Here is a 13,684-nt window from a genome sequence, read left to right as displayed (position 1 = left end):
ACAACATCTGCACCCGCAGCACTTGTGTGCTAAAATGAAGTTGCTAACAGCTGGCGCTACACCGACTGAATGACCGGCGGCGGAAACAGAACGTGAAAACAGAAAAATGTAACCCCTCCCCTCCCCCCAGCCGCCGTCTCTCTCCTCCGGGTTGTTGGCGGTCGCTCCTGTTTGTCACTTCTCTTTTGACCTCCTGCACACTCGACTCTCTGAATGAGTCATTTTTCTGGGGGTTCCCCGGACGGTGTTGATGAGTGTAGCGCTTCCTGAAGTGACGCTGCCATGGTTACGGTCCGGTTAGGTTCAGGCAAACAAAAACATGCGGTTCAGGTTAGAAATATTGTGGCGTCGTTGCCATAGTTACAGCAGGAAGCAAACGCAGACCTCGAGGTTTTTAACTCATAAGTTACAATCATGTTTTGGAGACGACAAAGGGGCGCTGGACTCAGCGGTGCAGCAGGTCCTCACTTTGTGACACGGCAGATGAGTTTGAACGCAGCAGGAAGTTCCTGGGTTCACGCGCACAGCTGGTTGCTCCGTGGACGTGCTGACGCGGTTACATCCTCCTCCTCTAGGTGGCGCTAGACCCCCTGGTCAGACCCTCTGCCAATTCATCTTCAGATATCGAACAAGTTGAGAAGCAGTGTTCAAAGACTCCCTAAACCTCAGGTCACGACCGCAGATCCGTGTGGCGGCTGGAACGTGAAGAGATCCAGGAGGACTAGATGGAGCACAAAGGGGGGCCACGGGCGTCAGGTTCAGATGTCACACAGATATCATAGAAAAACACTCACGCGTGTTGGTCCGACATTCAATACAAGACGTTCCAAACCATCTTTGAACGGTGACCCTGAGTGTCCTGACGTGTCGGGATTGCTCTGGAGCCGGACTGCTGCCTCTCTGTGCGTTAGTAGGATCTGATTAAACACCGTATTTTGCCGCTCGAGCATCGGCTCCGTATTTTACACGCTTTTGTGAAGCTCGATTGTTTTTCTTGTGAGCAAAGTTGCTATCTTTGCTTTTCCTCTGCTTGTTTACACCCGCTGGCTTGGAAACACTGATACCATTTCTGACTCCATTTTTTTTTTTTCCCCCTCTGGAAATTTGTCATATCTGACCAGTTTAGAACAAAGGATGCAGTGTATTACTTTTACTGCTCATAAATCTTTTGTATTTGTAAAAGGGTGGGAAAAAAAATGTACTTTTTATCTGTTGAACGCTGCAGTTTCACTTTCCCTCCCCTCACATTCCCAGACTCACTCTTTAGGACGTGACCTCAGCTGTGACCTCGGCTCACTCGACCAGCAGGAACTTGCAGCAATCCACTTCCTGCTGCCACTCCGACTCAAGCGGCCCCCTGCTAGTCTGTGGAGTTATTCGAAGGCACCCCCACTCATTGAGTCCAATTGCCGTTAATCTGAGGCAGCAGGTTGATTAATTTGAGGCTAATGAAAATACATTCAAACACAAATTCTGAAAGAAATGCGGCATTAACAGCTGCTGGGTTGGTATTTAGCCTCAGCAGGACTCGCCATCGGTGAGAACTCACTCGACATCCTGTGACAACGCAGAACGTTCAAGGTCGAGCAGGACAACGTCCCTGGAGCAAGACCCCCCCCCCCCCCCGCATATGCCCCGTGAGCCCGGGGGGGGCAGGGGGATGCTTGTTAAACCAGAAGGAAAGTGGAGGTCAGCGACCCCACACGGGGACGGTCATCTGTCAAGGGACTGTCACCAGGAAACCTTTCAGGTGCTCGCCATGCGTGTGCGGCTTCTAAAGGGTAAAATGTGATTTACAGAGGACAGACAGGAGCTTCTGTTGGTCTCCAGTGGTTTATGATGCTTCCCCTCCATTTGGGCCTCAAGACTGAAGGGAGCAATCTTCATTCAGTAACGTATCAATGACTATTTTATGATCACTCTCAAATAAGCCACTCTGGACGTACCAGGCAGCGGAGAAGCGATCGCAAGGTGAAGTCCTGGATCAAGATCCTGGACCAGATGGGAGCTGAGACACCAGAGAGCCAGGAGGCGTCTGGTTGCTGGTTCCAACCAACACAAGACTGCGGAGACGCGTGTTTGAGTCCTGTTTGAGTCCCTTGAGTCAATATGTTCCCCAAATGCAACTCAGTCTGGTCTGAGGTGTGAACCAGCAAGCTTGTCTAAGGATAATTAGAAAAACGACACGTTTCAGGTAGAGGCGGTGTCGTTCGTCATTCAAAATCGTGCTCGCTCGCCCAGCAGGATCCAACACCCTGAATCCACTTTGTTCTCAGATTTTTCAGTTGGCGGCTGATAAGAACTTTGTTCTGCATCCCACCACACTGCAGATTTTAGTCCTTTTTTAGAGCAGACAGACTTGACAATGAGGCAGCTTCCTGCTTTGGAAAGCGATGACTCCTCTCCCCTCCGGTGTGGGCGGACTTGCTCGTGCTCTCTCTTCATGCGCTGTACGGAGGATTGGCGAGCTCCTCCAGCTCGTACGCGCACAGACAGTGATGAAGAGGTCTGGGGGTTCGAAGAGGCCGGGCCCAGGCTGTGGTTGCAGCCCCTGATAGATGGGCATTCCTCAGCCCTCCTTCCCCTCTGAGCCCCCACCTGTCCTGCATTCTCCCCAAGGTGATGAACAAGCTCATTACTATGGAACACTGATAAAAGGAGGCCATTATCCTCCTACGGCGCACTTTGAACTCCCACAAAGGAATCCAGTCCTCCTTGTCGGTGGCTTCTAGTTATGTAATGCAGTCATGGTGTGATGAAATAACTGGCTCGCTGCCCGTGCTTGCCGAGCATCTCTGGGCCACGGTTCTCACCAGGGGGGCAGGTCCCTCCGTCTCCACCCTGCTGTGACGCGACTGTCAACAAAGACGAAGGCTGTCGTCGTCAGAAACGGTGGAACCAGGCAGTGACAGCAGAGAAGCAGGCCTGAATTCTGAGGCGGTTCTAGGGGCTGGGACGGTGGGTAGCGCTGTCGGCTCACAGCCACGGCGGCCGGCGGAGGCCCTACAGTGGGGGGTTCACATGTTGTCCTTATGCAAACCAAGTGCTGGAGCGGCGGCCGGTCCAGGCTGACCCCGCCTCTTGCCACCTGCCTCACACAAGCTTCTCATCTTCTCACCACCCTTTATTTTTCCCCAGTCGCGTAAAATGTAAATGAGTTTAGAAGCAGCGTTGCGTCCGAAAAAATGGGGACGACGACTAGCAGGTGGAGGAATGAGACGACAAACGTCAAAACACTGAAAGCAGGAGAAGTGTGAAGCTTCGTTGTGACGTCCAAGTCACGTGACCGTGTCGTTGTTCCTGCACAGGCAACCGTTAGCATTGCACTGCTAACTGAAGCACTGATGCCAACATCTAACAGGTGTTCTTTAGTGATCATCTTTACCAACCACACCGAAACAAAGCAGACTTTGTTTTCGACGATCATCAAAAACAAACAGGTAACCCGTTCAATCTCAGGACGTACGCCGTCAGTCTCAGCCGCACCACCAAGCTCCTTCTAGCCACGTACGTGTGCGTTATTTGATTTATGGTATTGTGTAACTGTGTTTTACTGCAGAAAAGACTATTTTTCAGGTCTCAGTACCTCTAGCTGTGAGTGTGTTGTTTCCACTGAGGTGTGTGACCTTATACAGCTGAGAGAAATGAGTCCGCGGCAGTAAAACTCTGAAGGCAGCGGGGAAAAAAAGAAAAAGAACCCTTGTCTACAAGACAAAAGTCCTCAAATTTATCTAGAAACTACGCTGCTCATTGTCTGGTTAATAAATCTACAAGGACTGGACATTTGGGTCAAGACCGCGTTAATTATAGATTAACTTTACAAATCAGTGTCTGAGTAAGAGAAAGAAACCTGAATCCATCTGTGAGAGAAAGTCGCAGGCCCCAGAAACAAGATATTTCCAGCTTGTAAATACAAGTAAAAGTCAGTTGTCATTTTTCAAACGTTGTGTTCGCGGCTGCGGTGAAGAACATTCCTCAGCATCGCAGTGACCTTGCAGCCAGTGGTGGCGTCCAAACACCAACGGCATCCATCACGGGGGCCAGCAACACAACTGCGACCTTATTTGACAACAAACAAATGAATCCAGCCAGGAGCCACGAAGCTGAACGCTTCTGCTCCAAAATGAGATTTCTACCCTTAAAAAATAAACCTGTACGTATCACACCAGCATGAAATCAAATTTGTACATTAGAAAGTACTCCAGCAAGTACTTTATGGCTACTCCTGTGGAAGAGAGTGTGTGGCCAGAAGCTGTTTTTTAACAACTTTGCCTCCTGAATAACACCCCCGAGGATGCAAACATTTCAAATGAAGTGGTGAACTGGAGATGCTGTTTTTCTTTTCAACAGTCTGTGGACTATTTTGGCAACTGAGTGTCTTCCTGAAGACAGAGGGAGTGTTTGTGTTCCGTCCGCAGCGGGGGTGCTGCAGCGGGGGTGCTGCAGCGCGTCCTTCGAGCCGCCTCCGTCCCGTCCAATTGCGACCAATTTGCAAAGTTAATGCGTCCCAGCAGTCAACGAAGATGTAGCTTTGTAGGAAGACAATGGAGCCGGTGAGAGAACTCAAAATATTAAAAACTGTCTGTACCAGTTTCTTAAATATTTAGAATTTACTGGTTTAGCTGCTGAAGCAAGCGTCTCCTTTTCTCACTGCACGCGCTCCTGCACCGCCGTGTTTTTCAGCCACGGATGAACCCCCTAAATAGACCTGGTTGTTCCTCTTCACACTGCAGGGAGACGAAGAGCGGCCATTTATTTCCTGGTGCTTCACATTCAGCATCACAAATGCAGATAGAAGCGATCGGTGCTGTCAGAGTGGCAGCGGAGCGAAGCATCGTGGCCTGGAAGACAATCTTTGTTAGCTGTAGTCGCAGCAGCACGGAGGGCGGTGACGCGTTCCTGAGGTGTTTGTAGCGTCAGTCTGTCTTCCAACTTTGACTCCGACTGAACAACGAAGACCAAACACCTCCAGGTCAGCGGGTTTGTTGGCCAGTGGGAAGGAGGCTCACTTCCCTGTGAATCCGGACACGTTTATTTAGCTTGTAGCTAATAGAGGCTAACAACAGCAGAACTGTCTGCAAACACCTGTTCACGAACTCTCCAGGCCTGCTATAATCCAGGACTTCTTTATTTGATTTAACTGTAAACAAACCAACTACAGCACGAGGGGTTCGGCCCTGCTGTGAACAAGCCAGAGCGGCCAGAGGGCAAACTCAGTTCACGGCAGTGCTCGTTAGTTTGTTTGTATCTGAATTCAAAGTGTTTGTGGATTACTGAGCATACAGCTGGATAAAGAAGACCTGGATTATACCGGATGATGCGCTCCGGCTCCGGCTCAGCTCCCTGTAACTCTGGAACAGAAGGAGCACTGAGTTTTCACCAGTCTTTCATGTTGTCAGCTGCTTAGGTGGCAGAGAGCCTCGCCGAGCAGATGGTCAGAGCGGACTACCTGAAAGGCAGAGGTGTGGGCGAAGAAAGCCCCTTCTGCTGCTCCTGAAGCTAATCCTGCTGCCGGTGCCAGGAACAGAACAAGGGGGGCACAGAGGAGCTGGTCCACATTCGCTCAGCTCTCACTGACCATGAATCTGTAAAAGTGGGAGTGGGGAAGTTGGTTGGTCCCACGGAGGGGAATCCCGGAGTGAGATGTGGTCCCCCTGACTCAGGTGAGGCTCTCTGTGGGATTAAATGTCTGCAAATTGAAAAACACAATATCCCTGGGAGCCATCATCAAGGTCACTGCAACCTTGCTCCTTTTTTTTTTTTTTTTTTTTGACAAAACCACCTCGGCACAGACACTTATAAAAGGAGAAACTTACATACTCACACCTCCTTCCCTGGAGGTTTTTCGAAGCCCTGTTTGAATTCACCGATCACCATGACAACTACTCTCTCTTTACGGCTGTGCCTGTGGGAGGTTTTCGCCCAGCCTTTTCTAATTTCACACTGTGTGGATATCTCCATTCAGTAATTACAATCCCATCCATTCTCATTTTCCCTGTCCAGACAATGTGCCCTGGATACACACACACACACACACACACAAACACACAGTAGCGTGGCACAAACACACAGCAGCGTGGACCCCCCGTGCTCACGGACGCTCACAGAAGCACAGGGAGGCTGTGTTTAGCGATTGTGTGCGAGCGAGAGACCGATGTGAACTGTCACGACGCTAACGTACACAATCACGCACAATCGCATCACTCTCAGAAATCCAATTACCAGTCAACCTCCAGAAGTTGGGCTGATTGTTATAAAGTTAATAATTGCCGAACACTGGCGACACAATATGATTCGTCTCGCCGGCGAGAGACAACTGGCGGCGCAGCTTGTGCTCACACGACACACGGGGAACCTTCATCGGTGACAGAGGAGCACGACAAAGTGCTCTCACAGAGTGAATCACTGGGTGAACGTTTGCTCTACATTTGGAGAATCGAGGCCTTCCGGAGGACGGGCGGTGTCCTCCCACCCCCACCCCCCCATCGCCACCTCAGGTGCTGCAGGTGTGTTTGCATCACGGCACTGAGAGCGGCCGTCCAACCACGAGCGGTCAGACTGGTGAGAAACGCTCCGCCGTGAGCTGTGTTACTGTAACTTGTGTCGACGCCCGAGAAGAAAGCCTGCATCGCTATTAAGGCCTTGATTGTCTCACGCCAGACAGACTCGACACATTGATGACAGTTTAAATGGAGAAATTACGCCGCACTTTAATGGGTTTCTTTAAAGGGTAGAAAACCTTGAACGTGTTAAAAAAAAAAGGAAAGAAAATGAGAAAAGTTTCTGAAACCTAATTTGAAGTTTGCATCGTTTGCAAACACAGGAGGCCTGTATTTTGAGCGACGATGAGATCAGAACACGGCAGCGTCGCTCGTTTTCCATGCAGGTCCGAATCTCCTCGCTCACAATCCTCCTTCAGTTTGGGTTTTCTGGCTTTGTCCCTCGATGTTGGAGCGTTTTGGTGAATCCGCTCTATTCCCGACCTTATCGGCGCTCCACGGCGTCTCATTCCGACCCACAGAAGCGAGGCGGTTGCGGCCTCAGATTATCTGCTTACGCTCCCAGGATTACCTCACTTCTTGTTTACGGTTGGGCTCAGCTGTTCTCAGGACTCCCAGGGGACTCGTGTTGCAGAGAAGAAAAGTGGCTCGTCTGCATGTAAACACCAGCCCGCCTTAACTTGTGTTTACCCTACAAGTCTTTAGGTCACCGATGTGTCCCGGCCCGAGCCCGCGAGGCAGATATCAACAGGGATAGCGTGAGATAGCAGGGCGACGCGCAGGACGCAGAAATGAGAAAGTGGTAGTTGCTGTTCTTCAGCCGCTGACGGCGCGGCGGATCTCCGGCCGTGGATCCACACGGACGGCAACACACGAGAAGTTGTGTGAATGAGAAGTTCTGGTGTTTCGGCTAAGCAGTTGTTTTGCGTTTTGAAAATAATTTGAAGTTTTATGGTTAAAGAAGATTTCTGCCCTCCGGTGAAAGTTTCCCCAACCGGATCAGAATATCAATCCCCTTGAAACTCCCCTCGACCCGTTGTTCAGCGGTTAACGCGGGGGGGGGGGGGGGGGGGATCGCGGATGACCAGGTGCGTCACCCCTCATGGGTTTCTGAAACGGATTCACCGCCATGTTTTTCATTTCCTCAGCGGATTCCTCACTTGTCATAAAAATCAAACTCAGGAGGAAATAAGATCCACCAGCCTGCTTTCATCTGCCGTGACACAACAGAATTCTATTTTTAATGCACCTGCTTCAGTCGGACAACTTGTTTACACTCGAACCGCTGTTGCAGTTTTGTTTGTGTGTCGGCTGACAGTCACTGCAGCTCTGCTGAGCGAAGGCTACCCGACTGGCTGCCTCCCACAAACGACACAATTAGAACTCTTTCTTTTTTTCCCAGTCTTGGGCTCGTCTTTGGATCCTGGCGGGGTCAAAGCCTCTGACAGGATTGTTTTCTCCCGCAAATTATGAACACTCAGTTGCTCACAACACAACACGTATGCTTGACTGACATTCGTGTATGGAGGGAGAATTAATTGTTCATGAAACCTCGCCACATTTTGACATGTTTCTCAACCCCACGCTCCAAATATTTGCCCCCCACCCACCACCAGCCTGTAAAACTCCAAGCCAAAGCAGTGTAAACAACATGTCATTTTCATGCCTTTTGATCACGGAGCTATTCTGAGTTAACCTCCCGAGGTTTCACGACTGGGGTGCGAGGTGCACAGGCGATGCTCTGCTGGAACGATAAGCTGAGGAGGGGTTTCTTCTCTCTCTCCCCCCCTCCCCTCCTTTCTCTCTTTCACTTTTTGGGATTGAGGTTTTTGAAAAGGAATAATAAAACAACTGTCTGCTAATTGGCAAGAGGAGTGCACTATGGAGGAATAAAAAAAAAATACTACAAAGTGACTCCAAGAGGGAAATGTAGAACGCTACACTGTAAGCAAACACACACGCATCTGCACATACAAAGGGATTTTAAGGGCATCCTCCTGTTGCGGAACAATCCCTAGTCGACTACTTTTATGCTTTCATTGTTGAATTTTTCATCCGTCTCCTCCTGCCCGACGCTGGGAGACACCGCGTCTTTTAATGATCCAGTGAGTCTCTGAAGAAGTTAACTTGGAGCGACGGTTGTCCGTAGGTGACAGCGTCAATAACCACCCGACTCCGGCAGCCAGTAATCGTTAGGCTTCATCCTTTCAGCAGCGATGAAGATGAAGATGACATGTGAGGTTTGGAGCGACAAGTCGCAACAACTCGGGCTGGTTGTCAGTCACGCGGGGGCGAGAATTCTGCTGAGGGCCGCGGGATTCAGGAAGAAATTCCAGCGTCGTGCGATCACAGCTGACCCACGGGCGCGATTCTCACCTCCTTTACTACCAATACTACCATCAGCAGTGTAAAAGTGTCTGTAAAAGTGAAAAACTAGCCTTGTAAAAGTACCCATGTGAAAGAAATACTACTTGATGTAGTCGTAACAGCCTGAAGTACACGTGAACAGCAAGATATTTGTGTAGTCCAGTAAGAGCCTCTAAAGGTGACATGAGGACGTCAGTGTTTTTGCTGGATTCAAAGATTTAAAAAAAAATTACAAAAAGTTGCGACAGGCTGAAGGGAGAGGGACATAAACATGTTTGTCATCATAACAAATACGCACAGTGCAGGATGAGTCATCAAATGTTGTCAGTCTGTGCAGGAAGAGGAACAACAAGGATTTTGGTGTATAATTACTTCGATATTGATTTTTTTGGACATGTACTTGGCCTCCATGTAGAGAGTGGTGGTTAGGAAACGCGCGGGGAGTCTGACTTGATAGAAACCAGGTGCTTTCAGGCTGTGCTTTGCTCCCACACCCACCCTCACCTGCTCAGGTGTGCGTGCAGGTGACTGAAATCATCTCAACTCCATCCAGCTGATCACGACTGAGCGTTTCCAGCTGTGAGGCGGCGCTGCCGCTGCCTCCTCTGTTCTGATATCAGCAGGAAGCAGCCGCGCTGAGGTGGTTACATCACACGCCGCGGCTGTTTGTTGCAGTTTTCTTCCTTTGCTGTGTAAACAACTGTGAATGTGAGTGAAATCCAGGAGCAGCTAATTAGCAGGAATCCAGGGCTGGAATATGGTGAGTGTTGACTGCAGCAACTTCGCTAAGTTGGAATCCAGAACTGTTGTTCTTGTGACTGAGTGGCTCCATCGTTCGTCTCTAGATTATTTATGTGTATTATCACTTTCCCTGCCCAGTAGTTTGATTGGTTTTTTAAATCTCCTTGTGCTCTTGGCTCCTGACCCCCGTTTTTACTCCTCAATTTTTCAAGTTTGTCGCAGAGTCACCCGCCAAGCTGTTGTGATCGTCGCTCAGCCCCTTTCAACTTCTGGAGCAGCCGGTCCTGGATCACAACCTTGCACTAGGATTCTAAATATAAATAAGAACGAATACGCAAATTGGTCTCCAGGATCCGGTAGTAAGATTTTGTCAATTAGCTGCCAACAATCATCTGGGATTATCATGTTGTGGCAGTTTGAGAAAAAAATCTGTTTTTGGGAACCAACAACCGGCAATGTAAAGAACTTCATCAGCCAGAAAGCTGTTCTGTCCTCACAAACACATTTTCCCCTCCCGCATTACGTCTTTGAGCTCCGAGTGCAGAAAGAGCCAGCCACGTATATTTAGCTAGAAGCTAGCGGAGACTGATGGCTAGCAACGGCTAAACTGTCCACGGGTGTTTTAATTCCAGTCTCTCAAGAGCATCATGCAGTGTAATCCATGTCTTCTGTATCCGGCTGCGTGCTCATTTATCCTCAGAATGCAGAACATGTGGATTAGATCAGATGAAGCACCTGACAGCTTATAAATTAACATTTTGGGACAGTTTAGCTGTTGTTAGCCTCCTTTAGCGTCAAGCTAAATATACGTGGCGGGCTCTTTCTGCATCCTGTGGTATCGAAGAGGTAACGCAGGAGCGACTAAACATCTCAAGACACCTTTTTGTGTGTGCTTGAAAGGTGTGATATTTCTTTTTTTGTTGCTCTAAGTGTTGCTTTAAAGCTTGTTTGGCATTCATGGGCTGTCTGGAGAAAATAAAACAACACAGCAGCAGACAGACTGCAGCTCTCGCTGCTCGGTGTCATCTGAGGTTGGCGCTACTCCGAGGACTTTCTCTTTGTTCCAGCACAATTCAGTGGTGTTTTTTTGGACCAAAACTGCTGCTGCAGAAGCTTGAATCTGGCTTCAACACCCAAAGGCCGAAGACGTCTCGATCTGTTCACGTAGACAAATCGCTTGTGATGGCTTGAAGGTTTTTATTCTTCTCATATCTTGCAGCGTGAAAGCAACATCTCTCTTAGCCTCCTTCTAGTTATTACAGCTTCTGTCACATATTCATGGCTGCACACACACACACACACACACAGGCCTACTCATTCATGCCCAAATGTACAAACACGCAAATCACTCACACATCAACGGCACATAAGAAAACAGATTTTCCACATTGTTCCTTTCTGGGATTAAATGACACAAGCCATCAGCTGGTGCGGAGCACATTTGCTCTCTCCTGCCACGCTAATAATATGCGATCATCGGGCGAAAACCACAAATGCAGCACTCATGGCCATAATCTTGTCAGCTTTCTCACACTGTCGATGACGTGCAGACACTCAAAGCCATTTGGCGTGTTGGGCTGAGATCCCACAGCCCTGGCTTAATTGGATTTTGAAATGTGGCGTGTGTGTGTGTGTGTGTGTGTGTTCATCTGTGGGTGTGTACATCAGCTGAGTGTTTTCATATGTGCGCATGCTTTTGTGAGCTGACACATGAAACAGATCGCTAGCAGGTGAAATCCCAATAAACTCCCATCTTTTCAGCGGCGAGGGGGAAGCGCAGCCCTCTCCATTTTAAACAGCGTGTGTTTTGTGTTTATCTAATTGATTTCCAAAGGATTACATCAGCCTTGTGAGTTTTCTCTTCCTGCGCTGGTGGAAGGAGCCCAGAACGCCGGAGTTAAAGCAATAATACAAAATCCTGCTTTTAAACTCCAACCAAAAGGCTAATTAGGTTTTATCACAACTCTGATCTTATTTTCATAATTTTGGCAGTCATGCACATCAGTAATACTAATGTGCTACATACTAAAGTAATTACTGTGGCCAATTGTAGAAATTATAACCATAATTAGGAAAGACTAGACTCACACTAATATAGGAGGATTATCCTTTTATGTAAAGTAAACAAGTACGCAGCCGGCGTTCTGGACGTGGTTTTACATCAATAATAAAACGCTTAACTCATGAAAACACACAAAACTGCTTTCAGATCAGTTCAGACGTCCTCACATGGATGAGAAAACTCATTTAAATAAGGAGAGGTTGATTTAGATTTTTATATAATTTGGTTAAATGTGAGAGCAGAAGCAAGAAAGACTTCGTGAAGTATCGGGGGAGTGAGAAATGATATTTATTGCAGTGAGTTTCTCGAGTACCATGCAGTAGCATGTTAAGTGCTGAGGTAATTGTACTTCAGTGTTTGCATGGTGAAGGACATTGATTTTTACTCCTTTATTCGGCCGAGCCCGTTGATCCCCGTGAAGAAGAGAATGTGATTTTTATTTTGCCACAAACATCCAGCTGGACTCAGTCACAGAAAGGATTTTGGGGGTCAAAGGTCAGCGTCACTGTGACAGACACAACCGTAGTGTTCATATTTCTATTTTTTTAAATTTTATTTGTACTACAGCAGAGTAACAAACCCAACAGTTAAAACCTCAGCAGCGACCAGTGACTGACCTGCGAGTGTGACTTACTCAACACAATGAGCTTTTCGCGGGGCAGAAATGCGTGTTTCCTCTCTCCTCTTGGCCACGTGCATGTGCTCAGTCTTGCATGCACTCCAGTTCATGAACCCTAAAATGAAAGGCATGAGATAGCCGGGTGGAAGCCTGCCAGCCTGGGAGATAGAAGTGGACGCTCCGCTGCTTCCCGGAGAGACAAGAGAGTCTCTTCTGTATTCACCTAAACAACGCTGGCCGGCCTCTCTGGAATTCGCCATTCCCTGTTGACTCCAAACAGGAGCGCGTGCAAATGGACCTGCAGCCGGAGCCGAGCCGTGCTAACGGTTCGTCACATTGTCCCGTCAGGGCGGGGAGAGCGAGCTCGACTGCTGCGCTTGCGTTTGCTGGTGTCTCCAAATCTGTTCCTTCAAAGACGAGTTTTCAAACTGCGTTCAAACACGGAAATGTGACTGTATCTATTAAATATTCAGCTGAGAATGACAGCAGAAGACACTTGAAAATTAATTCACCACAAAGGTTTTGACTAATCTCAAGAATAAACAGAGACGATACTCCTCATACTCCTGTAAAATGTCCCAGAAAGAAGTTTTCCACAGCCGCGCTGGAAAGTTGTCAGTTTGTGATCTTTCTAGGTAAAAAGAAAGAGGCCACAATGGTGAATAAAATATTAAATAAGACTTGGAAAACTAGGAGCTACCATGAGAAAGTAAAACAGCAACATTAACTGGAACATTTTTATTTACCCTCACCGGAGAGCGATGGCATGAAGGAGGAGGAGGAAGTTAACACCTTGTCCTCCGTCAGGATGTTGCTCAAGAACTGCTGAACTCCTTTGCTCCTGCCCTTTCTAATACAAGTACCTTTACTCTGAGTATAGAAGTACTGATACAAGTAGAACTAGGAGTATTGTGGGGTTGCTTACCACTGCAAACTGTGCCTGTCAGTATCCTTGACCTTTGACCAGCGGGTCGTACCGGAGTCCCTGTGGACAGACGAACCCGGACAGAGGGGTGGACCCTCAACCCGAGGGCATGGTTCCTGTTGAGGTAGATCTCATCTAAGAGGATACAAACAACACGCCGGGACCAGATGGAGGATCATGCACCCGCCAGCCAGAGGTGGTCTGGGGTTCCCCGCTGGAACTTCCACCCCCGCAGCCTAAAGTCAGATAAGTGGCTGAAGATGGACGGACAAACACGTCCAGGACACGAGGGGACCGGCCCATCAGAAATATCTGCGGGTCTGAGGACTCACTCCCGCGGCGCTCCGTCAGTATGATCAAGTTTACAGGCTTTTTCTGAAAGTAATCACGCTGCAGAGAAAGAGAAGTGAAGAGGTGGAGATGTATAGATGGAGGCAGGGAGCGAGGAGAGAGAGAGACTTTTTCCTGAC

The 13,684-nt window shown here is 48.6% G+C and overlaps 1 long non-coding RNA gene across 3 annotated transcripts in view; it reads left to right on the top strand.

Moving 5' to 3' along the window:
• The first annotated feature begins 9,424 nt into the window (after positions 1-9,424).
• Positions 9,425-13,684, top strand: part of LOC147262097 (uncharacterized) — a 35,492-nt gene continuing 31,232 nt past the window's right edge. For all 3 annotated transcript variants that reach the window (XR_015116133.1, XR_015116132.1, XR_015116131.1), the window contains exon 1: positions 9,425-9,627. This is a non-coding gene — a long non-coding RNA (uncharacterized LOC147262097). The remainder of the gene's footprint in view (positions 9,628-13,684) is intronic.

The sequence above is a fragment of the Aulostomus chinensis genome, chromosome 5 (genome assembly GCF_037954235.1).
Source record: "Aulostomus chinensis isolate RoL2024-O1b breed Wild chromosome 5, RoL_Achi_v1.0, whole genome shotgun sequence".
Classification (NCBI taxonomy): Eukaryota; Metazoa; Chordata; class Actinopteri; order Syngnathiformes; family Aulostomidae; genus Aulostomus; species Aulostomus chinensis.
The sequence above is the reverse complement of the archived record's forward strand: the minus strand, read 5'-3'. Positions and strand labels throughout refer to the sequence as shown.